Raw genomic sequence first — 27,199 nt, forward strand, 5'->3', positions numbered from 1 at the left:
TTTGCTGAGCATCTACCAGGTGCCATGTGCTGCTGGCCCCTGCAAGCCTACCTGTCTCTGCAGCTCACCTGAGCCCTGGCATGGCACCTCTCTGAGCACACCCCATCTCTGTCCTCTGCATGTCCCCTACTCTGACTCTCCTAGCCTCGGGGGTGGGGGGGCTTGGGCAGAACCAGAAGGGAGCTGGGCTGGTGGTCTTTAGCTGTGAAATCAGCATTGGGTTTTTGGTTGAGAATCACACCCACAGTAGCAACCCGTGGCAGAGAAGGTGATTGGGGCCAGATTCTGTGTTTTCTGGAAACACCACAGGGTGGTGAAAGGTTTCCCAGGTGCTGGCCTCAAGCCAAAGAGGCAGGATTTTAATCACAGAGCTGTCATTAGGTGTCTCCCATGACCTGGGTCCAGCTTTGCTCCCTGAAAAGCACCAGGAAGAAAAATGTCCTCTGCACAGAGGTCCCCTGCAACCTACAGAAAACACAACAAAACACTCATTGAGCACTGACTTTGTACCAAACACTTCCCATGCATTTGCCCATTTAATTCTCAAACCCATCCTGTGACAGGTGCTATGATTCTCACTCTACAGATGGGCAAGCCGAAGCTCAGAGACATCAAGTGACACTCCCACGGCCACACAGCCAGTCACTCAGCTCTGAACCACGAGGCCGTGAAGCCCCCTCCTCCCAGTGCCCACTTCTCCTACACCTACAACAGGAGCCCTTCCAGGGGACAGGACCTGGTCGTGAGGGAGAGGAGGAGCCCATGGACTAGAAGGACCGAACACAGCTCCCTGCCCCCAGCCAATGGTCAGGAAATGTCTGTTGACAAATGATTCTGTTTTCATAAAAATAAAACTGTCAGTGCATGTGCATAAAATAACTACTGCAATGAAATGCACCCAAATGTTAATATTCTAGGGAAGAAGGTAAGGAATACATTTTCTTTTCGTTTTCTGTGCTTATCTGTATTTTCTACATTTGCTGCAGAGAAATTAAAAGAAAAGAGAAACAATAAAACTAGGAAAAACAAACACCTTCCCCAGAGCTGTCTGACTGTCTCGGAGCTTAGAGGGTTTCAGGGACGGGTGGTCTGGGGTGGCTGCAGTGAGCAGTACAGGCTCTCCTGTGGAGGTGGTCATTTGTGTCAAGAAGCCAAAGGGGACAGGGACTGGCGGCCCTGGCTGGCCTCCAGGTTCTCGCTCAAGGTCATAGGATGGTGCTTTGAGCATCTCAGGGTGCAGGTGAATGAGAGGAAATACTAGCTTTGGGGGCTAGTGGTCAAGGGTGAGGATTTTGGGGTCAAGCAGATCTGAGGTGCCAAGCTCCCCAATTAACCTAGTGTATGCCCTGGGACAAGTCATGGCCCCTCTGAGCCTCACTTTTCTCATCAGCAAAATGGGGCCCCAGAGAACTGCTATGAGGACTAAATGAGATCTTGTACACAGAACAATCTACCAGTCCCTGGCACGCAGTGAGTGCTCAAACAGTCACAGCTCTGGGTCACTGTCCTTTCCTTCCAGTCCCCAGGAGCCTTTGGGCAAAACGGCCTGTAACCTTTGGCACTCAGGCTGGAAGTTGGCTGGAGGGGACTTAGATCTAACCCCCTTGCTGAGAGGCAAAGAATCTGCAGTTTGGGGAGGGGAGAAGGCAAGGACAGGGTCAAAGCCCACTCTCCCCCACTTCCAGCTGCCTCTCCCGGACCTCCCTGTCCCATGCACAAAGTGTAGGGTTTAGATGCTCCAGGAAACCTGAGATCTGCCTGGGTCCTCCCAGCATGTGGTTCTAACACCTTCCGCAGCTGGGCCTCTACTCCTTCCGCTCCACCCAACCCCACCCTGGGGCAGGCTCAGGACCCGTGGAAACCATGAGGACCAACAAAGTTCTCCTTCTCGCTCCCCATCTGAGTCACCCCCACCACACCATGGGGGTGACTAAAAGGAGACAAAGCCCCAAACCACACCCCATTCATGGCGTGGCGGGTCGGGGCTCCAAGGGTCTGTCCTGCCCTGGCAGAGCCTCTCAGGTCCCCATGGAAGAGGAGGCTGGAGGAGGACAAAGGAGTAGGAGGCGCTGGGCACAGGCCAGGGCTTCGGCCTGTCCAGGGCCCCGGTGCTAAATCCGAGAGTCTTGGAGGCACCTTGGCTGGTTCCAAGTCAGAGGAGGCCTGAACCTCTCTCTCTGCTACAGCCCTAGCTGGAAAGTCTGGTGCAGGGACAGCAAGAATTTGGGGAGCCCCCATGGTTCATGTTTGTTCAGTCGCTCATTCGTCCCACAAATGTGTATGAAGCGCCGCCCTGAGCCAGGCGCCGGGCTGAGCTTGGGGCTTCGAGATGAATCAGACCTGCTCCCCAGGGGCTCCCAGTCTGGTGGAGGAGACAGACATGGAAACAAATCATTAACGACATGAATGAAAGTCTTTGAGATAAAAATACACAGGATCAGTGTACACAGAAGGGCCACCGAGACACCAAACTCAGCATTTTAGATAAATTGAACTGGAGGGACAACTCGCACATCTCCACCGAGGGGGGTGGGGAGCTGGAGGCCGGGACGGTGTGATCCCGAGGGGTGCTGACGGCCCCACCTGCTGCCCACGGTCACCCGGACTGCAACTGCCTTCCACCTTTCCTCTGGGAAGTGTCACCCTCTCTAAAAGACAAGGAGAGGCCCTGCAGAGCTACAGGGATGGATTTTGGATGCGGGGATTCAGAAAGCTCCATTTCTAGGCTTTGAACTGCAGCTTGCCTGCTTCCTGACTCTGAGCTGGGTTCTCTTCCTCTGAGCCTCAGTTTTCTCATCTGCCAAGTGGGGTTCTGGATTTGAAGATAATTCTGATAGCTAATATTTGCTGGACATTTACTGAGTGCCAGCCATCACGCCAAACGCTTTGCAAACATTACCTCGTTCAGACTCTACATCCGGCCTGCGAGGTGAGTGCTATTAATAGAAGAAACCTCTTGTCCAATGAGAGCAAAACCAGTGGTTGGTTAATAGACAAAAATATTTAAAGCAGGAAATCTCATGATACATAAAATAAGCATTTTATTGAACGTAACACATGCATGTGTACTTTTATTAGATGATCTTTTTATGCGGGGCCAAGGCTGTCTTTGAGGCCCAGGTCTCTGGCTGAAGTCCCACCTTGTTTTTCTTGCATAAAACAAACCTGTGCGGCAGCATTTATGGTTTCCATTTGGATTTCTCTAAAGTGGAGTAAGGCCTTAGAGATACTTGCAAAGCAATCTGAATGCAGACTCCTGGATTTTATTCCCACCTCCCCACTAGTTTTAGCCTTCACCTAATTCACCATAAATTTTTGGTGGATTTTAACTATTGTTTTCCTCAATCTTTTATAGCTGTGTTGCCCACACCTAACTGAGGAGCATTCTTTTTTCCAAGGTCCTTTCTTAGTTTCGGCAACACAACCACTCTCTTTCCTGCTCACGTTCTCGTCTCGTTGGTTTAGCTCTTGTAACCTGCGGCTGCAGGTCTGAGTGTGCTTGTTAATGCAGAGAATCAGTTGAATGAAGGTCCTTTAAGGCAGTTTCTACCATTTTATCCCAATTTTGCAGGTGAGGAAACCGAGGTACATGAAGGTACTGACCCAAGGCCACCCTAGGCTTGGCAGAGCCAGGTTTGAACCCAGGCCTGACTGGTTCCATGTTCTTTATCTCACATTCTGCCCCCTTGTCTTAACACCTGAGAGCCACAAGCCTTCTAGCCTCCCTATTAGAGGGACTAAAGCATCTTCCACGTGGACAGTGAAGTGCATTGAAAAGTTGTCAGCCTCGCGCCTGTATAAGAATGATAGCAGGAGCCTGTCTCCCTCGGGCCCGTGTCCCCAAGCCCAGAGTCTGGTACTCAGCAGGTGCTCCTGAACACTGTGAAGTGGGGTGGAAGCAGTCAGGATGCCCCGCATGCTTCTGCTCTGGGGCAGGCGCCAGGCTGGATCTGGGATATAACAGGGATGAGAGGCAGATGCCATCACTGTCCTCGCAGTGTGTGGGACCTGGCAGGATCAGCCTGTGCCCCATGTCCACGCCTCCTCTGCCTCAGCGTCCTCTGAGGGGTGCAGGGCAGGCTGGGGGAGACGTTAATGTATGATGGATGTGGATTTTGGAGTCAGACACATCTGAGTTCCAATTCCAGTTCTGCCACTTACTGGCTGTGTGTGACCCTGGACTAACAGGCACCTCCCTGAGCCTTGGCGGGAATGATGACGCCTCACTCCTGGCCCTTGGGGGGCAGACTCCCAGCAGGGCTGGGAAGGGGGCATTCCCTGGAGCCTCCGGGAGAACAAGGCCCACCGGCAGGAAGGTGCTCGGCGGTGGACAGGGGACCAGGCAGGTAGCTCTGAGTGGCTTCTGACCGTTGGTGGCCGTGGAGAGGGACACAGTGCACGGGGGAAATGAAAAGAGGCCAGACGCTGTCCAGGCCGCAGCACGCAAGAGGAGCCTCACTCTGCCACCTGTCCCCTCCCGGGCTCAGAAAGGGGAAGGCGGCCCAGACCGGGAAGTGGTTGGCTTCTGATGACCGCCGCACGGGGACCGGGGACCGCGCCAGCCCGAGCAGGAAGCGGTCGACCCCTTCCCACCCCCTGCCAAGCCGGGCCCTGCCTGAGCTCACACTTGGGAAACGAGCTGGGCCCGAAAGTCCCTGCTGTCGGGACTGTTCTGGAAGCAGCACTTTATTCTTAGAAACCCAACTCCAGCCAGGGCCCCTGACTGTGCGGCTGGGGGTCTGCAGACCTGGGTCCTCAGCCCAGCTCTGCCACTTCCTCCTGCTGAGGCCGGGCACAAGCCGCTTCTCCTCTGGAGCTGTTCCTTATCTGTTAAATGGGATGAGGTCCCCCACCTGCCACTTCAGAGGGACAGCAAAAGTTGAGAGTCCTGAAAGGTCAGAGCTGGAAAGTCCCTAAGGGCTTTTTACCAGGTGAGGGGACAGGCCGGAGAGGGGAAAAGACTGCCCCAGGTCCCACAGCCAGGCAGTGGCAGGGTCGTGTGAGGTTTTGGAAAGAGCAGTGGACTGGGAGGCAGGACTTGGTCCAGGCCTCACTCGGCTCCTTCCCAGCCATGTGGGATTTTGGTCAAGTCAACCAACCTTTCTGAGCATTTTCCTACAATGAGAGAATAAGCTCACCTAAAATGCTGAGTGCTGAAATGCCTCGTAAACTGTCATGTGCTGTGCACACTCTGAACAAAAATAAACTGAAACTCAGATCTCATGAGTTCATGTTCTATGCGTCCCCCACCCTGGGCTCTATGAATGCGGAGTGGGGTTTGGGCCCCAGAGATGCCACCTGGGGGAGGACTTCTCTTGCTTGTGTTGACCCCCACTCTCCACCCCCCTTGGGTGAGAGGTGACAAGTCCCTTTCCCTGATTTTTCTGAGTCACTGAGCTGTGCTCCTGGAGGCACTAGGTGTGTAGAATTAATCTCAACCACGACAGTAGGCAGAAATGCTATCACCACCAACACTCACTCTTAGCTTGTGACTTCTATCCACCCAACCCCCCCTTTCCTGCAGGCCAAGAGGGCCCTCCTCAGACCCCAGAGCCAAAGCAGCCTTTGTGATGGGGCTGGGAGAGGAGAGAGGCTGGGCCAGACCTGGGGCAGCCCTCCCATGACAGGCCACCCCGATGCTGCTGGCCCAGCAGCCCAATCCCAGCTTGGGCTTTGGGAGAGAGCACCTTAGACCAAGCAGAGCTGGCAAAGGGGTTGAGGCTGGTTCATCTGGGGGCAGAACTGGAGTCCATGGATCTGAAGAAGAGCTGGGAACCCCCAAAACACATGGAGTTATGGAGTGTGTGTGTACATGTGTACACATATCCATGTTTCCTAGCAGGGGGAAAGATTTCATCAATTTCTCAAAGACAAAAATAAAAAGCTCAGGACCAGTGTGGAGGAGACTCTTTCCCATTCTACAGATGAGAAAACTGAGGCACAGAGAGATGAAGTATCTCACAGTTCTTATAGGCAGGATGAGGAAGGGTACTTGGCGTTCCAATTATGACTTCCTTTTTCTAGCTCAAAAATGGTTCCTGTAAAGTTCAGATGGAGCCTCTTTCTCACCTCCCTGTCCTGGGACACTGAGGATGCCTGGGGCTGGGGAAGATTAGGCTCACACAGAAGAGAGGAGGATTAGGTTAGGTCCCCTGTAACAAGCCCCAGAACTCCTACCAGCACCATCATCAGCACAGGATCCGCCTTAGAGAGGAGTTGGTCACCTTGCTTCCACCATTACCCTGGAGAGTAGAGCCTTTTTGCCTCTGCTGGTGGGATTTGGGATGCCCAGCTCAGGCCTCACCCAGAACCCTGTGGGGCCAGCCCAAGGGTGGGTTGAAAACCAATGTGCTCTGAGGTGGTAGGGGCATTATGAACTGAAAATGCCAATTACAAAATGAGTTTAACTGACCTGACCCTCACATAAGATCCCCTTGGAGGTAGGTAGGACAGGTAAGCCCTTATTCATTTAAAATTGGAGAAATGGGTTCCAGTCAAGATGGTGGAATAGACAGTCCCCAGCGTCACTCTCTCCCAGAAATCAACCAATTTACAACTATATAAAAAAGCAACAACAGCCAAGCTGGGGCCACTGGAGCTCAGGGGAAGAGGAAGAGAGACCTATGGAGTGCATGAAGGTGGGAGAAGCCACAATGAGAGAAAGAAAAAACCACTCTGACCATTTCATGCCACAGCCGCTTTAAGGCTGGAGCTGCTGAGTGCATGGAGCAGGAGCTGGCAAAAAGTCGCAGCCGTGTGCTTTGGATGGAGTTACTTGGAGACAGCAGGGGAGAAGAGGACCTTGGTGGCCCCCAGGCCAGCAAGACCACTAATAGTGTTCCTGTGGACCCACATAGGAGCGAGGAGCCAGAACAACTGAAAAAATGGAGCCACTTAGAGGCCAGTGAGTCATTGCAATGGACTGGCTCATGGCCCGTCCCATGGGAAGTGTTTGCAGCATGGGCAGTGGGGGAGATGGGCCCACCAGGGGAACACTGGGACACAGCAAGGACAGCTGATCTGCACCCCGATCAGTGTAGGACCACTCAGAGGAGACTGGTCAGGAATATGGAATTGCACGGGGTGCAGTTTAATGAAAAGACCCAGGCCTAGATCAGAGTTTCTACACAACCAAGGAGCACTGGGTCTCTAGAGAGCTGGAAGTACCTATAAAGTCAACCATTATAACCTGAGTTGCACAAAAAGCCTTCCCTAGGGAAGCAGCAGCAAAGCAGCAATTTAGCTAAACCACAGAGCTCAAGTACTGGTCTCAACAGGAAGTTACCCCTCTTTAGAAATAAGCAAAGGATACAAAAAAATTAGTTCCAGCTCAGACACACCACCAGTGCCTCAGGTCCGGCCAATGATGTGAGGCACAGAGTGGGGACCAGAGCCCCCTCCCACAACCAGGCACATTGCCAGCACCTTGAGGGCCGCCAGGTGTCCCAAGGTATGGAGCCGGGGACTGGAGCACCCTCCCACAACTAGGCACACTGTGCCAGCACCTCAGGGCCAGCCTGGGGACCAGAAGCATGGAGCCTGGGACTGGACCCCCCCTCACAACCAGGCACACCACCAGTACCAAGGAGCATGCCAAAAACATCACCTCCATGTGGGTGGACAACCACAGCCACCACAATAACCATGGCTGCTGCAAAAGTGGCTAGACACCACAACCACCACGCAGATGGCCCACCAGCCACTGGAGTGCATTGACACAAGGAGAGTCACCAGCAGAGATAAAGAAAAGAAGAGGATGTCTTTCTCCACAAAGCCCATTCCAGAGTGACAGAAGAAGCATCTGCTCTATGATAATATTGGGAGACCTGATCACACCTCTCAGCATTGGACAGATCATCTAGGCAGCAAATCAACAGAGTAACCATTATTCTTTCAGAAGGAGAGAAGAAATCTAGAGTAATCAGAGGGGAGAGCGGGGAGCGAGGGGGGAAGGGGTGAGATTGGACAGGGACATAAAGAATAAGTATGGATTGTAACAATATATATGCTAGCAATACTAAAAAATAAGTAAAGTAAAATAAAATTGGAGAAATGTACATTTGTTCCTTCCATCTTTCCACAAATACATATTTTTTATTTTAGCTGACACCAATCCAGCACTGATCGGTCACTGTTTTAAGTACTTTAGATATATGAATGAATTGAAACCTTGCCATAACCGTATGAGGTAGGCAGTACTATCGTTCCTATTTTGCAGCTGGGGAAACAGAGTCAAATAACTGATCCAAGGTCAGGCACCTAGCAATGGTAAGGCTGAGAGTTGAAGCTCAGCCTCCCAGCAGCCGAATCCATGCTCACTGTCAGACCGAAGGAGTGTGGGGTAGATCAAAGAAAATCCCAGGCATACAACCCTGCAAGTAACTGCCATCTCCTTGAGCATATGGGCCATGTCACTTGCACTGCTGTGTTCTCAGAGCCTACCACTAGGCCTGGTACACAGTAGGGGCTTAATAAATGTTGGCTGAGTAAGCAAAGTAATTGATAACTCTGGCCTTCAAACCTTTTCCCCAGCTGAGCCAAACTCCAGGGCAGTCACTGAAGCTGTAGTTGTACCGGCAGCCAACAGAGGGCAGCCTGTGTAACAGGGTAAGACCTTCCTCCAGTAGCCAGGAAGAAGGAACTAGGACGGAGAGGAGGCAATACTTTGTGGCAGGCATGAATGCAGTTATTGATTTAAAACAAGTTGAGACAAACCCTGAGACCCACCGCATGATGGGACACCATGGCTTATGTTCTCCACTTGACAACTGAGGAAACTGAGATCCAGAGAGGGAAAGGTTCTTGTCCAAGATCACCCAGCAAGTGAGTGGGCAGAGTGAGGCTTAGAATCCAGGTCCCCTGGGCTCTTTCCCCACTGGAATGCAAGGAGCAGCTGACAGGTTGGAAGATAGACCAGGCCTCCCTCTCTCTCTCAGGACAAGGCAGGCCCTGCAATAGGGGATGTTAAAAGTTATCCCCCCATTCCTCACCCCCTACCCCATGAACATAGCCAGGCTGCCCCCTGCTGGCTATCACTGGCAGTATCCTGAGGCACAGTCATGATTTTGTCACTCCATCAGCCAACATCTCCACCTTACTGGCCCAGACCTTGCCTCAGACTGTTTCGAAGACAAGGGACCAAGAGTACCAGGTTCTAGTCCCTTCAGGGACTTTCAGTCCAAAGGATGAGGCAAAATGGCCCTGGAAACAGAACACAGACCTGTGCACCTGAGTCCCAGGAATTACAGCCAATGGCCGCCCTGTGTGCCCAGCACTATATCCAGCAGTGAGGCCGCTCCATCTCTTTTAGGCCAAACCAACCCATGGGGTAGGTACGCGTATTCTCCCCCACTGACAGCGGAGCAAACAGAGACTCAGAGAGGGGGTGCAGCTTCGCCATTGAACCCCACACTGGCTGGTTTCAAGTTCGAGGGCTCGTTCAGCTGCCCCATGCAGTCACTGCTGCAGCTCTGAGGGAGTGCGACCAGCTTGGGCTTGAGTGGTCTTGGAAGGCTCCACTGTCTCAAAGGCCAGACCCAACTCCTTACCGTCACCGTTGATGACAACAATCGCCAACACAGCAAATACCATCATCAAGTGCTTAGTGCTGGGTGCTACGGTTTAAGTACTTTCATGGGTCATTTATTCATTCATTCACATAACAAATAGTTATTGATCATCTCCTATGCTTCTATTTGCTAGGTGCCAGGTACAGTGAACGAAACAGACCAAAATTCTTGACCTCATGAAGTTTATATTCTGGGCAAGGGAGAAAGACAATGGGCAAGATAAAAAATTAAAATGTATAGTGTGACAGGTGCCAGTTATAGTGTGACAACTTCTGGAGAAAAATAAAACAGGGAAGAAGGATGGAGAGCATTTTGGGAGGATGGTGGACTTTAAACTACGTGGTCAGAGGCTCCCTTGAGATAATAATTTGAGGGGAAAGCTGAAGAAATCACGAGGGTGTCTGGGGAAGAGCATCCCAGGCAGAGCAAACAGCAGTGCAAGGGTCCCGAGGCAACTGTCTCATTGATTCATCTCAATCAACCCTGAGTTATAAACCGCTATCGTTCCCATTTCCTAGGTCCCCCAAGTTAAGGCACTTTCTCAGTCTGGTAGGGATGAGGCAGAGCAGATGGAGAAACTGAGACCCAAAAAGTCATGCTCAAGGGCTCAGTGAGTCAGTGGCAGAGCTGTGATTCAAACCCCGGTCTTCTGCTTCCCATACCAGGGCCCTCTAGAGACTGGCTTAAGGTTCTCTAGTTTCAAGAATGGCTTGTAGAATTAGAAATCATGATTGTAAAGCACCTAGCACAGTGCCTGGCAAGTGATAGGTGTTGAATGAATGGTAAGAGTTATTTTTATATTGCATATATAATGAGTATAATTTGATTAAGTTAGCTTCTTAAAAAAATTTTTTTTAAGTTTCTCTAGTTTCTGAAGGGATAATTACCCAGAGATCAGGGACCCCAAAGCTCTGGGGCAGGATGATGCAGGCTACAGCAGAGCTAATCAACCAAGCAAAGGAGCTGAATCTCGGGACCAGATCTAGAGTTGGTGGCCATGTTCAGCCATGGTGGGACTGCAGGGGACAGAAAGGCCTAGAAAATGGTGCCTCCCTGCTGCCCGGCTCAGTGTTCCTCCTTCAGAGTGAAGGGGCTCTCCTACTTACCTCAGGCCTGCTGGCAGGGGAGAGTGACTGAGGAACCCCAGAGACTAATCTTAGGCTGACTGGCCACTAGTCAGGAATCAGAGGTCAGCCTGTGGCCAAGGTCAGCCGTCAGCCTGGGCCTGAGGTTTGTGGTTGACCCGGGGGTCAGTCTGCAACTGGGATCAGTCTGTGGCTGGGATCAAAAGTCAGTCTGTAGCCAGTCAAGAGTCAGTATATGGTTTGGTTCAGGGATCAGCCTGCAACAAGGAACAGTAGTCAGTCTGTGTTCAAATGAGGACTTCATCCATCACCAGGGTCACAGATCAGATGGGCCAAGGTCAGGGCTCAGTTGCCGCCAGAGTTGGTGGTGTATGTCTATGGAATAAAACCTGCCAACTGAGCTGCACTGGACTGAAGTCTGACCTAAGAGCCAGGCAGGGAGGATAATGCACTCAAATCATCAGGAGCTCTAACCACCGGGCTGCCAGCCCTGGTAAGCAGGGTGCTGGGCAGTTCCCTCCAGCCCCACATCAGCCTTGGCGAGTCCAAACAACCCAGCACAAAGCCTCCCCAGTGTTTCAACAGCTTGAGAGACTGCCTTGGATTGAATGTCCCCCCCCAAAATAAGCCCCACTGTAACTACTGAGGATGGAAAACCTATTATTTGAAAGGTGGGCATGATTAAGTTAATGGTGGTCATGGGTGTGGTTCTGAGGGCTTTAAAATGAGAGCACGTGAGGAACTACGTCTCTCTCTCTCTGTTTCTGCCATTCTCACTGGGAGACACCCTGTTTTGCCAAAGTCACCACCAAAGAAGGCCTTCACCGTAAGTGTTGCCCAGACTTTGGACTTCCCAGCCTCCAAAATGGTAAGCAATAAATTCTGTTTTGTTACAAAGTACCTAGTTCCAGCTATTTTGTTATAAGCGACAGAAACAGACTAATACAGGAACTTAGCTGAGCTAACACCCATCCCCATTTGACAGATGGAACAACTGGGTCCAGAGAGGGACCAGGGCCTACCTAATGTCATACCCTGCATGAGGACCCAGCTAGGACCAGAACCCAATGCTGCTGACACCCATGGGTTTTCTCCATTGGCGCCTGGACATGGGGTCACCACCGCTCAGTCATTGCTTAGGGGAGAGAGATTTGGGGGAGTAGAGGCCTTGTGGGGAGGCAGCTGGGCATAAAAGGGGAAAGAAAGAGCCTCAACTGGGAATCAGGGGCTCTTGAGCTCCAGTCATTACAGATTGACTTAATTCGTTAATTCAGAGAGGTCTGTTCATTTGCTTGTGTATTGATGGGTTTATTCAACAAATGCTTTCTTGGGTAACCTCTCTGGACTTCAGTCTCCTGGTCTGTAAAGTGGGCAGAATGACTTTCCCAGGGTGATTATGGGAAACAAATGAGAAAACAAGTGGGAAATTTGTGGTGACTGAGTACAAAGCGTGAGGTCATAGCAGATGTGGTCAGTGCCCGCCCATTTCCCTTGGCTACTCCCACGGCGCGTGCCACCCAGACAGCTTCCAGCACCAGCATCTGCAACTCCCCACCTGACAACTTCATCAGATCGCAGGTGTGGGACAAGCCAGAGCACCTGGGAGTTAGCACTCCCTCGGAGCAGCTCTCAACCAGTGATGGACACGAGCTGAGGAATAAATACTCAGCCCCCTCCCCCCACAGTTGGCATAACTCAGGCGTGGTCTCCACTCTCTCCCCTAGTTCCCCAGCAGGACTGAGCCCTGGTTGCCCACAGCAGGAACTTGCTGGATAATGCACTCTTCATTGCTTCTTCCCCACTCCCCTACAGGTGCTCCTTGGGTCACAAGTGAACTACCTGCAATTCACATCGTAGCTTTAAGGTCTGTTTTTGGATCAGCCCAACTTAATGCACGAGTATATCACATACATCATCTCTTTTAGTGTGCACAACATCCCTGGCAGGTATTCAACAGAAACCAATGCTCAGAAAGTTTAAGGTCCTTGTCAAGGGTCACACAGCACATAAATGGCAGATCTGGATTTCCTCCCCAGGACTGTCTCCAGAGACAACACTAGGGACCTCCCTAATGGTGGAAGCAGAACAAAGGACTTTGTAGTGGACAGGGAAGAGCTGGTGGCAGATGAGGGCACTGCAACATTGCCTGTTGTCAGAGGCAATGGTCCCTCAGCAAACCAAGGACACTTTGCTGGGGACATGAGACTTGAGCTGGGAATTGAAGGATGCATAGGAGTTGTCCAGGGGGTGAAAAAAGAGAGTGCATTCCAAACAGAAGGAAGAGCACATGCAAAGGTTCAGAGGCATAAGAGAGGATGTCATGTTTAGGGAATGCCAAAAAGCCATGGGGGTGTGTGGTGTGTGACACATTGAGAGGAGTGGTGGAAACCTTGCTGCAGTGTTAGGCCTTCATGGAAGGTGGGTGGCTGGGTGCCACCATGCTCAGGAGGCACCAGAAAGCCAGCAAAGGAGCAGATGTGGTCAGGTGGGTGGCTCTGGTGGTAATGTGGAAGAGACAGTGCTTGATACATAGCATTTGCTCAACACGGATGTGGTCTTAGCCATCAACCTTTTATTTCATGATTTGAGCTTTTGTATTGAGTTAAGAAAACCTTCCCTGCCCCAATGTTATGAATAACCATTTTCTTTTAAAAATTTAAAATTTTGCTCTTTCACATGCAGGGCTTTAAATCATCTGAAATATATCTTATGCTTGGTGTGAGGTAGGGATTTCGTTTTATCTTTTCTGTGTGACTAGCCAGTTGACCTAGCACCATTTCTTCATTAAATAGGTTGCTCTGTAAATGCTGATTTCTGCCATATGCTAAGTCCCCTTCTATAAGTAAATGTATTTAGAGGCCCCTCTTCCATTGTTTGACCATCTTCCTTTAATCACTGCAGCTTTATAAAAAGTCATGGCATCTAAAAAGACAAGTTCTTCTTTATTCTTCTCCAAAATCATTGGTGTATTAATTTCCTATTACTCGTGTAACAAAGTATAACAAACGTAGTGGTTTTAAACAGCATAAATTTATTTTCTTATAGTTATGAAGGTCAGAAGTCTGAAATCAGTTTCACTGGGCTACAGGCAAGGTGTCGGCAGGGCTGGGTCCCATCCTGGAGGCTCTGAGGAAGGTCTGTCCCCTTGCCTTTTTTAGACTCTGGTGGCTACATGCATTCCTCAGCTTGTGGCCCCTTCCTCTGGCTTCAGAGCACATGGCTCCAGTTTCTGCTTCTGCCAGCACATCTTCTTTTCCTCAAACTCTGACTCCTCCTGCATCCCTCTTATAAGGATAACCCAGGATAATCTCCCCATCTCAAGATCTTAATCACATCTGCAAAGTCTCACGTATGGGTGGGACTCAGGATGTGATTCATTCTGGGCACAATTCTTCATCTGTGGACTTGTGAAACTAGGAAACAAGGTATCTACTTCCAAACTACAATGGTGGGACAAGCATAAAATGTCAGTTATAGACATTTCCATTCAAAAAGGGAGAAATGGGAGGAAAAAAGGAGTTGCCAGTCCCAAATAATTTCAAAATCCAATCAGACAATCTCCATTAGGTTTCAAGGCCTGAGAAAAATCCTCTGGTAAAACGCTGACAGGAGAGTGTGGCCCTTGAGTGTCGCCCATTGTCACTGTTAACTACCAGCAAAGGATACCCGGCCTGTTGCCTCCCCTCATTCTACCAAAGCCCAGCCAGCCCCCTGCCCATCCGACCGCAGGGCTGTGCAAAGACTAACAGCTTTCCTGAAGGGTTGGGCCAGGCCCCTCCTGCCCATTTCAGAGTCCTGCCTACACAGGCAGGCCCATCTGATTGTGGCTTTTGGGTCTCAACTACCAGCCATGGGAGTGGGCTGGTCTAGACCGCAGGTCCAACTGGGGCTGGAGCCTGCAGAGGTGGTGGCGGGTGGGGAGAGTGTGAGCCAGGATCCAGGTACCCAGGGCCACTGCTGTGGGGTGGGGGGGAGCTGCACTCTGCTGACACCAGCCCCAGGAGCTGAAGGTAGGAACAAGGTGGGGCTAGGGGGAGGGCAATGGTCCAGGGACCAGTCTCAGCTGCACCAACACCTTGCTAGTGATCTTTGTCCAACTACTTCTCTCTGAGCCCTGTTTCCTTCTCTGTAAAATGAGGAGGGGCAGGGGTGTGGAATCCCTGCCTCCTTTGCCCGAAACACTGTCTGCTATTTCAGGCTGGGCCTGAGCCACGTGCTTTACACACGTTGGCTCCTTAACCCTTGCTGCAACCCTGAGCTGCAGTCTATGATTTTCTTCATTTTGCAGGTGAGGAAACTGAGGCTTACCTATCCCAAAGAGCTTTCTCTTTGGAGAGGTTAGGCTGGCTATAAAGCTCATTTCACAAACAGGGACACCAAAACTCAGGGTAGTGACCAACCTGGTGCAGAGCTTCCAAGGAGGCTCCCTGGGGGAGGCCAGGTCCCAAATTCAGGAAGAAATTCTTCCCTTTCCAGGTCCAATTCTCAGCGAAGACCTCGCTCCACCCTCCCACGCCCCTTTGTTCACCTAGAGGTCAGCATGGGAGCTATTTTTTCCACTTCCTATTTTTCAAGAATCATACCAAACGGGTAACCCAGGACCCCCTCTGGGGAATGTTGGCTCCCACCCCCCATCCCACCTCTGCTACAGCAGTCATGGTTTTGCTCTGATCTGCCCACCCCACCTTGCATGGCTTCAGAGCTATGTTTACAGAAATTCTTGCCCAGAGCAAGAATTTGGCGTCCCTCAGAGCAGCGGATCCTTGGCAAGATCAGGGTCCCAGCAGACTGTTGGAGGATGGGGCTCTTGGGTCCTCTGACCCCAGAGCTGGAGCAGGAGGCTCAGACATCCCAGCCTCAGCTCCAGAGGAGGGTAGCCCTCAGCCCTCATTCAGCTGCTTCCTGCAGACCTGCTCCTAGACATACCTCCCTGTGCCATTGACGTGCCCAGACCTTGTCCAGGGCGAGGCCGAACTCACAGCGGCATGGCTTCCCAGGAGGCAGTGCTCCCTGGGCACCAGCTCATTAGAGGACAATTTAAAAGTCCCCATCCAGTCTCCTCCCTACATGAATCCTGTCCCTCGAGTCATCCAGCAAACCCCTGTGTAGCCATGCATTTCTGAGACCCTGAGCCCGTGATAGTGTCATGCGTAATGTGGAGGGTACGCAGAATTGCTGCTGTTTGTTCAAAGCTTAATAAATGTCAGGTGCTACACGAAATACACCATCACTTTAAATACATCATCTCATTTTACTTCCAAATAAGCCTTCAAGGGAGGCACTGTGCTTATCCCCATTCTACAGGTGATGGAAACTGGGGCTCAGAAAGGCTAAGTAACTTACCCAAGGTCACCCAGTGGAAAAGTGGAGAGGCCAGGATTATAACCCACTTGCTACAAGACCTCTCCAGGCATATCCCTCCCTGCCAGCCCCTGATGTTTCCCTGGACTAAGCCCTTCCTAACCCTGGGGGACACTGTCCCAAGCAGCAGAGAGGGAGCCCTGGGCTGGGCATGTGGCTGGAGCACTCTTTGTGGGCTGTCATCACCCCACCCAGCCCTGCGAGCCCTCCTTACACCTCCTGTTCTGCCTGGACCAGGCCTCCCCACCCGGAGAGCAGGGCTGTCTGGGTCCTCTCATCACCCTCTCATCCCCAGCCTCCATCCTACTGTCCAAAGCTGGGCCATCAGCCCAAGGGCCCCCTTGGGATTCTCTTTGCTTCTAATTCCCCAAGCAACTAGCAGATGTATTATTCATCTCATTTCTATTATTCATTTATTCAGTGGGGTTAGGGGCAGTCAGGAGGCCCTGGGGACTCAGGAGTGATTGGTATCGGCCAAGGGCCAGGCCTGGCCTCTGTGGGCGAACACTAATGCCTTATCAGGGCTCTGGAAAGGTCAGAATAGTGGAGGCCTCTGGCTGCAGATGTGTCTGCTGTGATCAGTCCTGTGGCAAGAGCCAGTGTCCAAGGCCACACTTGCCTGTCCTGGCATCGGCCCCGGGTCACCAGAAAAAGCTGGGAGAGGAGGAGGAACTAAGAACAGGTAAACCCCTTGGGGGTCCCCTAGCTACCCAGCAACCTCAGGAAATGGCAGGGCCAACCCTCTGGAGAAGCCCCACACTTACCCCCACCCCACCACACACGCAGTCTACCTGCAGCGCCCCCCCTTCCTGGCCCCGGAGTCATGGAGGCAGCAGGAGGGACACAGAAGGCCCCAAGATGTGCAGTTCAAACGAATACTCAGCGCCAACCACTGTCTCCCCATCCCCATCCCTGGCGCCTGTGGGTACCACACACCCCTCGCTGCCATGTGTCTCCATTTTCCACTCGCTGCCCTCAGGGTCCCTGTGCCCTGTTGGTGTCACAATTCCTGAAAGTAAGAGTGACAGTCCTCTTAATTCCCTTCACCCCTTTCTACAAGTGCTTGCCCCTCCTCGGAGGTGAGCGCTGTTAACAGCTTGACGTCTACTCTCCAGATCCTTTTCTGTGCATTAAAAAAAACCCTACATATATATTATACAGATCTACACATGTAGGATTTACTTTACATAAATAAGACCGTGCCACATGTATTTTTCTCTAATCTGTCTTTATTTTTAGTACTGTGAATATCTTCCCATATTTGTATATACAGATCTATCATAATTATCAGCTGTAGCAGATTTTATACTCAAAACAAAACAGAAAAGCTAAATCACTCAGACTCCCATAGCTTTTTTCTTAAGTACATACATTAAGAAGTGAAGGCCCCCAAACATGGTGTGTATCTTTCTTTTCCTTTTCCTAAGATTATCGAGACCAAGTTGTGTAGAAGGTATACACTCAATCAAACACACACACGCATTTTCTTATAAAACGGAATCATGCTGTTCACATGGCTCTGCGATTAACTTTTCTATGTATCAGTCTGTCTTGGAGATTTTTCCAGATTCGTATATTTTGATGTGACTTGATTCTGTTCAACGGCTGAGCATTATTCCATCATACGGTTGTACCATAACGTATCCACCATTCCCCTTTTGATGGACATTTCGGTCAGTTCAGGCCTTTGCTATTGCTGAAATAACACCCTTCCACATGCCTTTGTACCCTCTGTCTGAGATCTGAAGTCTGAGGGGTTGGGGACAATTTGGTGGTGACAATGTAAGACCATCTCCCCGCCCCCATGCACACCCGTGACAATGCCTCCTCTAGACAGTGTACCTGTGAAGCCTGTCAGACACTCAGCAAGCTGCCAGGTGCTAAAAATAAACAGGTGAGCTCCTTTGTCTGCATTTAGCAAGCATGTTGCAGAATTACATCGCCCACGGTGACCACACACTCTGGTTTCAACCTGTCCTCCGAGCCTCAGCTCCCCTGCCCTGCTCCCCCCGCCCAGCCCCCCTTCCTGTAGCAGCAGGATCATCTGGGGTGGGAAGGGGCCCCCTATATAGCCCTGACAGGCCTCAGAGGCCAGTCTGGGGGAAGAGGACTTGGCAGGTTCATTTCCAGACAAGGGAGGGCTCGCAGCATGGTCTCTGGGGTCTGGGCAGCCGCTCAGCTGCTTTTCTGTCCAATTGCATCAAACTAATATGCACCTAAAAATGCTCTAAAATTGAAGCAGGAAAATCGGATCTGCTATTGATCCTCATCACTTGGGTGACTTCTGTGACCCGTGTTAGCTGCAACCCTGCCAAGAGCAACTGCCCTAAAAACAGTGTGTGGTTACTTGATTCTGTCCAGTTGCAGAGGTGAGGAGCCTGGGGTCCCTCCCTCTCGTCCCCTCTCACCCTATGCAGAACAAAAAAGGGTGAAGATAAAGACAGAGGAAGGGGTGGGGGCCAGGGTGGGGGACAGGAGACCCTTTCCTTTCCCCCAGAAAACTTTGCAGAAAAAAATATTTGCTGGCAGGAAAAGAAAAAGCAGTTAGAGGAGGGCAGCTCTGGGGTCTCCTGCAGCCTCCCTTCCTACAGGTCTCAGGGAAACAACCTCAGGCCACTTTCGTGCCCTGTCTGCAGTCCTGATAACCAGACTACTGTGTGCAGGGTGCGGGGTGCTTTTTAAAGCACACAGTGTCCTACCCAAGTTAAGAACTCATGTTCTAGAAACAGAATCCTGGAAAGCCAAGGTCAGGGCCTTGGAGAGTAAATAGATCAGGAGCTCCCAAGCCTGGCTGCACGTCATTCATGGGGAGCTCTGAGAGGTACAGACAGATTCCCGGTACAGAGAGAGTCTGACTGGGCTTGGCCAGGTGGGGCCTGAGCCTGTGTTCTGTGAAAATGTATCCAAGCTCAAGACCCTTAATTTCCCACCCAACTGTGCTCCCTGGAGTCCTGGGAGTGGCAGAGGGAGCCAGGGCTCCAGCACAGTGAGGGAGCTGGCAGGTGAGACCCCGGGCTCCTCACCTCTCCACCTGCAGCACCAGCACTCGCTATCCACATGCTGTGGAATACGTCTTCCATGGACTGATAGACTCCCGTGGCTCATGTACCTCTAAGAAAAGTATTGCCAGATAAACTAAGACAAACCATAGATTATAAGAAGCATCCCAATTTCAGAGATGGTAAAGGGGAAGCGTGCATTCCAGAATCCACGCAATAGTGTATTGCGATCACGTTCTTCAGTGATGTCCTACACTGCTTAGGGAAGCCTCTCACCTCCTCCCCATGACCCCAGGGCCCTGGGTGCTCCAGGCCCTGCCTACCTCTCCAGTCCCTGCCTACCTCTCCAGGCACCTCCCCAAAGCATTCTCCCCTTCTCTGTGCTCCCGCCCTTCGACTGCCTTCTTTCAGGCCCTGGTATCCTCCTTCTTCCCTCCTACCTCAGGGCCTTTGCACAGGCTCTATACACACTCTTCCCTTTCCTTCTCCCCTGTACTCATTCTTAAGACCACAACTCAACTGCCACTTCCGTGGACAACCTTCCCTGACGCTCTTTGCTTGGTCACACCCCTCACACCACCACCATTGCGCTGTTTTGTGGCACCTCCAAGGTGCTGATTCCAGCTGCAAGCGCCTTGCTGTGCGTGGCTAGGTGATGAGTGTCAGACTCCCCTGGGTAGGCCCATGCAAGTAGGGACTGCCCTGGTCTGACCTGCTATTGAACCCTTGTGCCTAGCACTGTGCTGGTTCCCCATCCCACCAGCCTCCAGGTTTCAGTGTCCTGAAGGGGCAAAGTCACAGGGGCAGGTTGGGAGAGAGGTCTTGCTGCCCCATGCTAGCCTCCTTGGTGTGGTTACAAGGATGCGGAGGTGGCAGCCAGTGCGGACAGGTGTCCCGGCTCCTCCTCCCAGCTTCTTCCCTAGGCTCAGCCCAGCCTGTCTGCTCAGCTGCCCTGGAGAGTTCAGTGCTTCTTTCCTGCTCCTCCTTGCCCACTCTACCTTCCAGTCACTCAGGAAACCAAACCAGAGCCCATCAAAGGAGAGGGGTGAAGACCACCTGCCAGTCCATCCACCATGCCAGCAGGAAAAACAGGGGTCCAGGACCTGGCCAAGGACAGGTGGTCTTGAAAAAATTCATTAGCAAATGTCGGGGATTTGGAGTCAGGCTGTCTGGGTTTGAACTGCTGCACCATGTTGGGCAAGTTCCTTCACTTTCTCGGAGCCACACTTTCTTCATCTGTAAAATGGGGTCAAGAGCATCTTTGCAGGGTGGTTTTATGTAAGGAACACGTAAGGCAATGGACTTGATTGAGTGCCTCCTCAGTAGCACAGTGGCCTGGGAAGTGTTTAGCACATGGTCTGACACAGTCTGAGGCTGTTATTATCCCCCTGCCAGGGGCGGGGGGAGGGGTAGGGTCTTGCCCTCAGGGCCTGCTGAGCTTTCATCGACCTGGCTGCCCTCATTGATCTGGCCATGGCCCCCTTGGGAGCCCGTCCTGCATGGCTAGGCCACCCTCTGCCCCTGGGTGGCTGCCCTTTGCCAAGTTCATGGTCTGGAGCAGCCATCCAGCTGGGCCTCCTGCTAATGAGCCCCTCACCCTGCCCAGACCAGCTCCCCCTACTCTCCATTGATTCCTGACCTTCCTGGGAAAGCTCCCTCCCCGACTCCTGCCTCTCCATGGCTGCTGCCGCCGCTGCCCACTCTAGACTCTTTGGCTCGGGCTGGATCTCATTTGCCGTCCCTGAACCTCAGCTGCTACCACTGACACATGTGATCAGGGCCAGGGCTGTGGACAGACGGTCTGGATTCACATCTCAACTTGGCCCCTTACTAGCTGTTATGGACTAAATGTTTGTGTCCCCCAAAATTCATATGCTGTAACCTCATGTGGCTATATTTGGAGATGGGGCCTCTAAGGAAGTAATTGAGGTTACATGAGGTCATAAGGGTGGGGCCCTGTTCCGATAAGATTAATGTCCTTATAAGAGATGCCAGAGAGCTCATGCTCTCTCTCCACACATGCACAAAGAGGTCACATGAGCACACAAGAGATGGGAGCTACATACAAGCCAAGAGAAGAGTGAAACCTTACTCAGAACAAAACCAGCCTTGCCAGCACCTTGACCTTGGACTTCCAGCCTCCAGAACTATGAGAAACACATTTCTGTTTAAGCCACCCAACCTGTGGTATTTTGTTATGGCAACCCGAGCAGACTAAGACACTAGCTATGTGACCTTGGTCAAGTCTCTTAGCCTTCCTGTGCCTCAGTTTCCTTATATGTAAGCTGTGAGGACTGGACACATTGAGACCGTAACCACAGGAGTCAGAGCTCAGCCTGCTAGAGTCCTATACTCAGTGGTAATTTCTCCCATGGCTGTCCCCTGAACACTCTGAACCTGCAGTGCTCTCCCTCTTTTGGCACTGAATCCTTCCCTCCTTCCTAGTCCACCCCCCAGGGCCCCATCTTGGCATCCTGCCCTGTCCAAGCCTGGGCATTTGGCCTGAAGGACCTGGAATATTTCTCTTCCTAGATGAGTGCATCCTGTCTCCCCCCGCCACACACACACACACATTCTAGGCATGCCCAGAGCTGTGCCTCTGTGCCTTAGTTTACTCTTTTCCAGGGAAACCAAGTTCAGGGCAGGTGTGCAGGAGGTACTGAAGACAACAGTGCCTAAAATTCCACCATGAGAAATGTCCACCGAGACTTTTTTTTTTAAAGATGACCAGTAAGGGGATCTTAACCCCTGGCTTGGTGTTATCAGCACCACGCTCAGCCAGTGAGCTAACCGGCCATCCTTATATAGGATCCAAACCCGTGGCCTTGGTGTTATCAGCACCGCACTCTCCCGAGTGAGCCACGGGCTGGCCCTCGCCAGGACTTCATCACACACACAAACACCCCTTTCACTAAGTCTCTGCCTGTTTGGTGAGAACCTTCTGGCCTTGGCTCTGGGCGCCTCTAGTTACAATGATACAAACAGGTGCTGACATTTATTGGGCTCCTACGGTGCTTGATGCGCCTTGTCTTATGTAATCCTTCCGACATCCTGAGTGGCACTATGACAGTCCCATTTCTCAGAGGAGGAAGGGGACAGGCTCAGCAAGGGGAGGGGCCTAGTGGAAAATGGCAGAGCTGGAGGAGGAGCCCATCCTCCAGAGCCCACCCTCCCACCACCCCACTCCATGCCCTGGAGCCACAGGTGCCCTCCCTCCTTGTAGCACAGCCTAGAATCTTCTGAGAGCCAAGCTTTGCCAAGAGCCAGATGTTGAACTGAGCCCCCAGGCTGGGACGACAATCACTGAACCCATGGGCTGAGCACTTTGCAGCATCAGGGACGAGGGTGAGCAGCCCTGCCTCCCAGAGACACCATCTCTCAGCTGCTTTTCAATGTCCCCACCTCAGCTTTTACCCACGGGTGGCATGAAGAGCTGCCCTGGGACATTCATGACTGCACACACAGTGGGAGGCCGAGGACACTGAGCACCCTCCCAGAAAGAGCTGGACTTCCCCCGAGGAACTGGTGAGCTTCCTCCTTTCTGACACCAACACTCATGTACTGACCATATCTTCCTTTTTGATTTGGCTGCTGGGAAGCTCGGAGCCAAATCAGAACTCAGCTTGAACAATTACCTCGCCCTTATGGGGTTACTTTTCTCTGTGAGCTTGTTGTCTATTTCTAATTCTTGTTCCTATTTTTCAATTCTCAGTTTTTACCCACTGTTCTTTCCTTCCTTTCTTCCTTCCTTCCTCCCTTCCTCCCTTCCTTTCCTCCTGTCATCCATTATCAAATGCTACTGTAAATATGACAAGAACTGATGTGTGTCTTGGAGCCTACTCTAGAACAGAGGAGAAAGACACGTGATCCAAAGCATCCCAAAGGTATTAATATGACTAAAGTTATGATAAGCAGGAATGGGTGGCAGGAGCATTTGGGGGTCTCTCTCCATCAGGGCCTTGGGGAAGGCTTTCCCAAGGACATGGCCCTGGAGCTGAGGTCTGAGAGATGAGCTGGAATCTGCACGGGGAGCAGAGGGCGCAGATAAGGGACCAGATGAAGCCCTGAGGAGGGGAGGGGCTTGTCAAGCTGGAGGAACCGAGGGCAGGGGCTGGGGAGAGTGGCGGCAAGAAGGGAGGTCAAAGAAGTGGGTGGGGACAAGGGCGCAGGGCTTGAGGCTGCACTAACCGGCTTGTGATTCGTGCAGAGAGCAGAAGCTAAGATCACATTACATCATGGGCAACAAGATACATGCTTCTGTGATAGATATAAACTCTGCCTCCTTCAGGGGGAGATAATGAAGGTGTTTGGGTGTGGGGGAAGTATGCGGAAAAAATCAGATGCTGGGAGGCTGGGAGGGGACATCACCGAAAGGGACAAAGGCAGTCAGGAAAATTCTAGTGCTGGTTCGGCTGTGGCCTTGCATAAGTCCTTCCTCTGGGCCTTGGTTTCGCTCCCTAGAATGGTTCAGGGACTCTCCCAGTCATAGCTTTATGCCTTAATGGTGAAAGGCGGAGCTGGCCAGGCAGAACCCCCCTCACAAAGGGCCACCTCCCAAGTCCAAGATCAGGCTCCCCAGAGCACTTCCACCCCAGCCCTCTCACCCACCCCCCAGGATCGAGCCCCCAGCCCCTGACCTGCCCCCCTAGAAGTGTGGAATGGCGACAGAGAGTCGTTCCTAAGCCATTAGGGCCTGGCGTCCCAACCCCAGCACCCACCCTCCCCTCCCACCGCATCACAGATCTAATGATGTTGTGCGGCTTTAAAAGCCAGTGGCTCTCAGCTAACAGGCCCCCTGGAGAGAAGCCTGCCCAGATCCCAGCAGAACCCCTGATGGGCAACTGGACCTGAGTCCCCACCACCACTGGAGGGGTCGGTGGCTCCTGGGAAAAGTCATCCAGAGAAGCCCTGGAGGCAAGGGGCCCTGGGCCTCTCAAGATGTGGGTTAAAGTAAGAATTTCTTCCAGGGTTAAATATCTCCAGGGCCAGCCTCACTGCCTGGCATTTGAACCCAATATTGGATCAAGGGGGTGAAGAGATGAGAGAAAGTCATGGAAGGAAGAAAGGTGAGTTCCAAACCTGCCCTGACCATAACTTGCTGTGTGATTTCCCACTTCTAAGCTTCAGCTTTCCCAGCTATAAAATGGGCGTATTAGTTTGGGCCCCCTGACCTGGTCCGTGGACACCAGGACAGGATTAGATGTGCAAGAGATTTTCTGGGGGACATTCCTGGGAAGGAAAAAAGGAGAGAGAATAGGGGAGGCAGTGAGGGCCCCAGACCAGGATGCAGGTGGGACACCTCTGCCTTGCTCAGGTGTTGGGTAGGAGGAGCCTGGGGGCCATGTGGCCTCCATGCACACGTGTTGGTGGATAAGGAGAGGTGGCAGCTGGGCCTCAGTCACCACACTGCCCGCAGCAGAATCTCCTGCAGGGGAGCTGAGCGGCATGTCTCTGTGGCTGCCACGGTGGGGGTCCCAGTCCCTGTCGTGCAGTGCAGTGGGACCATGGATGCGCCTCCGTGTGAGCTGAGTAGCGCTGCCCCTCATGAAGGAGTGCGCTGACTACAGGAGCCCATGTGTGCAGCCTGATGGCAATGGCGAAGGTTCAGGGCAAAGCTGGGGAAGAGAGGGCGCCCCAGCGCTGGCCTGGGAGAGCTCCAGGGCCAGACCCAGCCTCCCGCTGCCCCTCAGGCCACTGGGAAGGCTGAGGGCAAGTCAAGATCAGACTGAGGCAGGCTCGGAAGGACAGGGTAAGGAGGTGGGTCTGCGGACACTGGGGAGCCACTGAGAGGCCTGACCAGCAGAGTGGCCGATGCAGGCTGGGCCTCTGGAAGGTTCACCTGGCCTCAGTTGACCTGGCAGATACCAGCTGGGGCTGAAGGGGGTGCAGGCAGCTAGGCCTGGGGCTGGCATTTCCCACCCCTAGTCTCCGCCGACCAGGGAATTTTTCCACCCTAGGCCAAGCCTGTCTGGCCCTCCCCAGGAGACAGCTCTTACTTCTCTATTCCCGGTGGCCAGCCAGCGTGCGGTGGGAGAGCAGCCCCCAGGCGCGGGCTGTGGGACTCACCATAGTGGCCACGCTCCCCCTGCCAAACCCCAGCCCCAGTTCCCCTTCTCGAAGTCACGGCACAAAGAAGGCCCAGCCCAGCTTCCCAAGTGTTTGCCCTTGTCTTGGGCCTTCACTCCCCGGGCACAGCCTCTACCCCCCTACTCAGACCTTGCTGGGCCCCAGGCACCCCTGGCAGCTCCTTGCCCTTCCTTTCTCATGGGACCATTTATTGAGCACTTACTGTGTGCAAGGAGCTGTGTTGAAGGCTGTTCTGAATTGGCTCACTGAGTTGCTGTTTCAACCCTGCAAATTATCTATTTTTATTTCTATTTTGCAGATGAAGAAACTGGGGTCAGAAGTTCACTGCCTGGTCCACAACTAGTCAGAGCTGGAGCTAGAATTTGAACCCAGATCTCTCTGATCCAAAAGGTTGCTATTAAATAAAAATTACAGTTATCCCGCCAGTATTTCCCATCTTGACAGTTCTTTCATGCATTTTACTCCATCCCTAGACCAAGCCTGGGAGGAATATTATTCTCATTATGCATGTGAGAGAAATAAGGCCAGAGGAGAGCAATAGTAACCCAACTCTACGCAGTGGTCGGGGTTGGGCAGGGGGGACCTGTCCTGGGAGGGGAGAGGAGGGACGCTGGGTACTGGGGAGGGCGAGCAGGAGTCCCAGGCGGAGTCCTGGCTCCTGGCCCACTGTCCTTTGCCACTGAAGGACATTAGCAGAAGATGGGGCACCACGTCCCCAGCCCCTCAGCTGCCCCAGCCCAAAGGGTGAGCTGAGCAGCACAAAAAGCAGAAATTTTCCCTTGTGACACTTTCATCCCTCCCATCTGTGTAAGGACAGACCTGAGTCAGCCAAGGCAGAGGCCTCCCCAGGGAGTCTGGAAGCCAAAACGTGAGGAGGAGCCCACAGGACACTTTTTCAGAGTTCTTTTATAGCCTTTCTTTTAAAAAGCATATTTCCTGTTTAATTACAAAGGTAGCACGTGCTCGTTGTAACTGTTTGCTACTCTTGCACAGCTAGTTCTCTGTCCCACCCCCAGCCCCTTCTCTGAGAAGCAGCCTGGTCGCAGGCACCAGTTTGGTCTGGATCTTTCCAGCCCTTTGGATATGTAGGGAGCCACGTGTAGCTTTGTTTTTTCTTTTATAAAAATGGGCTCAGGCACAGAGGAGCAAATTACTTTTTTCAGTTAAAATATAGCAATAAATAATATCAATATAAAGCATGTGGTAACAATATGTAATGAGTTTGATTTCATTCTGTTTAACAGCCCCTGAGGCTTGCTGGATCGTTCAGGAGTGTGTGGCTCCTCCGTCGATGGGCCTTGACGTGGCCCCCTTCTCTGAGAACGTTCTCCACTGTGTCTGATCACTCTCAGGCATGGGTTTCCAAAGACAGCAGCGGAGCAAGCGCACAGAAGTTGCCTCCTGTGTCCCTGTCCCCGACCGGCTGAGTGGCCTTGGACAGGTCAGTCTCTCTGAAGTTCCTCTTCCTCATCTGGAAAACGGGGATAATAATAGGGCACCTATCTCAGAGGGCCTCTGAACGTGCAATGAGTTAATTCATATAAAGCTCTTAAAATAGGGCCTGGCACATTGTAGGAAGCACCGGTAATTATTCTGGTTATTTCTAGAAATGAAACGGCTGGGTCTCAGGGTTTGTGCATTTTTAGTTTTACCAGATTTTGCCAAATGCACCTAATCCTTCCCCTTGGAGGACACTAATATCCCTCATGCTGGGCTGTCCCCACCTTCTGGAAGTTAATAAGAATCAGAAATCGCAAGAATTGCAAATCCTTCCACTGGCTCACGCTGCAGTTTACAAAGGGTTGTCGCAGCTGTTCTCTGGACAGACTTCTCGGATCCTTCCAGGCCTCGTATTTAACCATAAACCCAAACCCCACACAGACCCACAGGCCCCATTTTCCTTCTCCCAGAGTTGTTTTCCTCACTATGGTGTAAAAAGCCCCAGTCAAGGGGTCAGGGAAAACGGATCTTGGTGACAGCTCTGCCACCTCCTCACTGAGATACTTGGGCAGGGCCTGTAGTTTCTCCAGCCTGTTTTAGAGCCAGGACTAAGGTAGCCAAGCAGGACACAGGGACGCTCACTGTCCAGTCCTGCTAG

The sequence above is a fragment of the Cynocephalus volans genome, chromosome 8, assembly GCF_027409185.1.
Source record: "Cynocephalus volans isolate mCynVol1 chromosome 8, mCynVol1.pri, whole genome shotgun sequence".
NCBI lineage: Eukaryota > Metazoa > Chordata > Mammalia > Dermoptera > Cynocephalidae > Cynocephalus > Cynocephalus volans.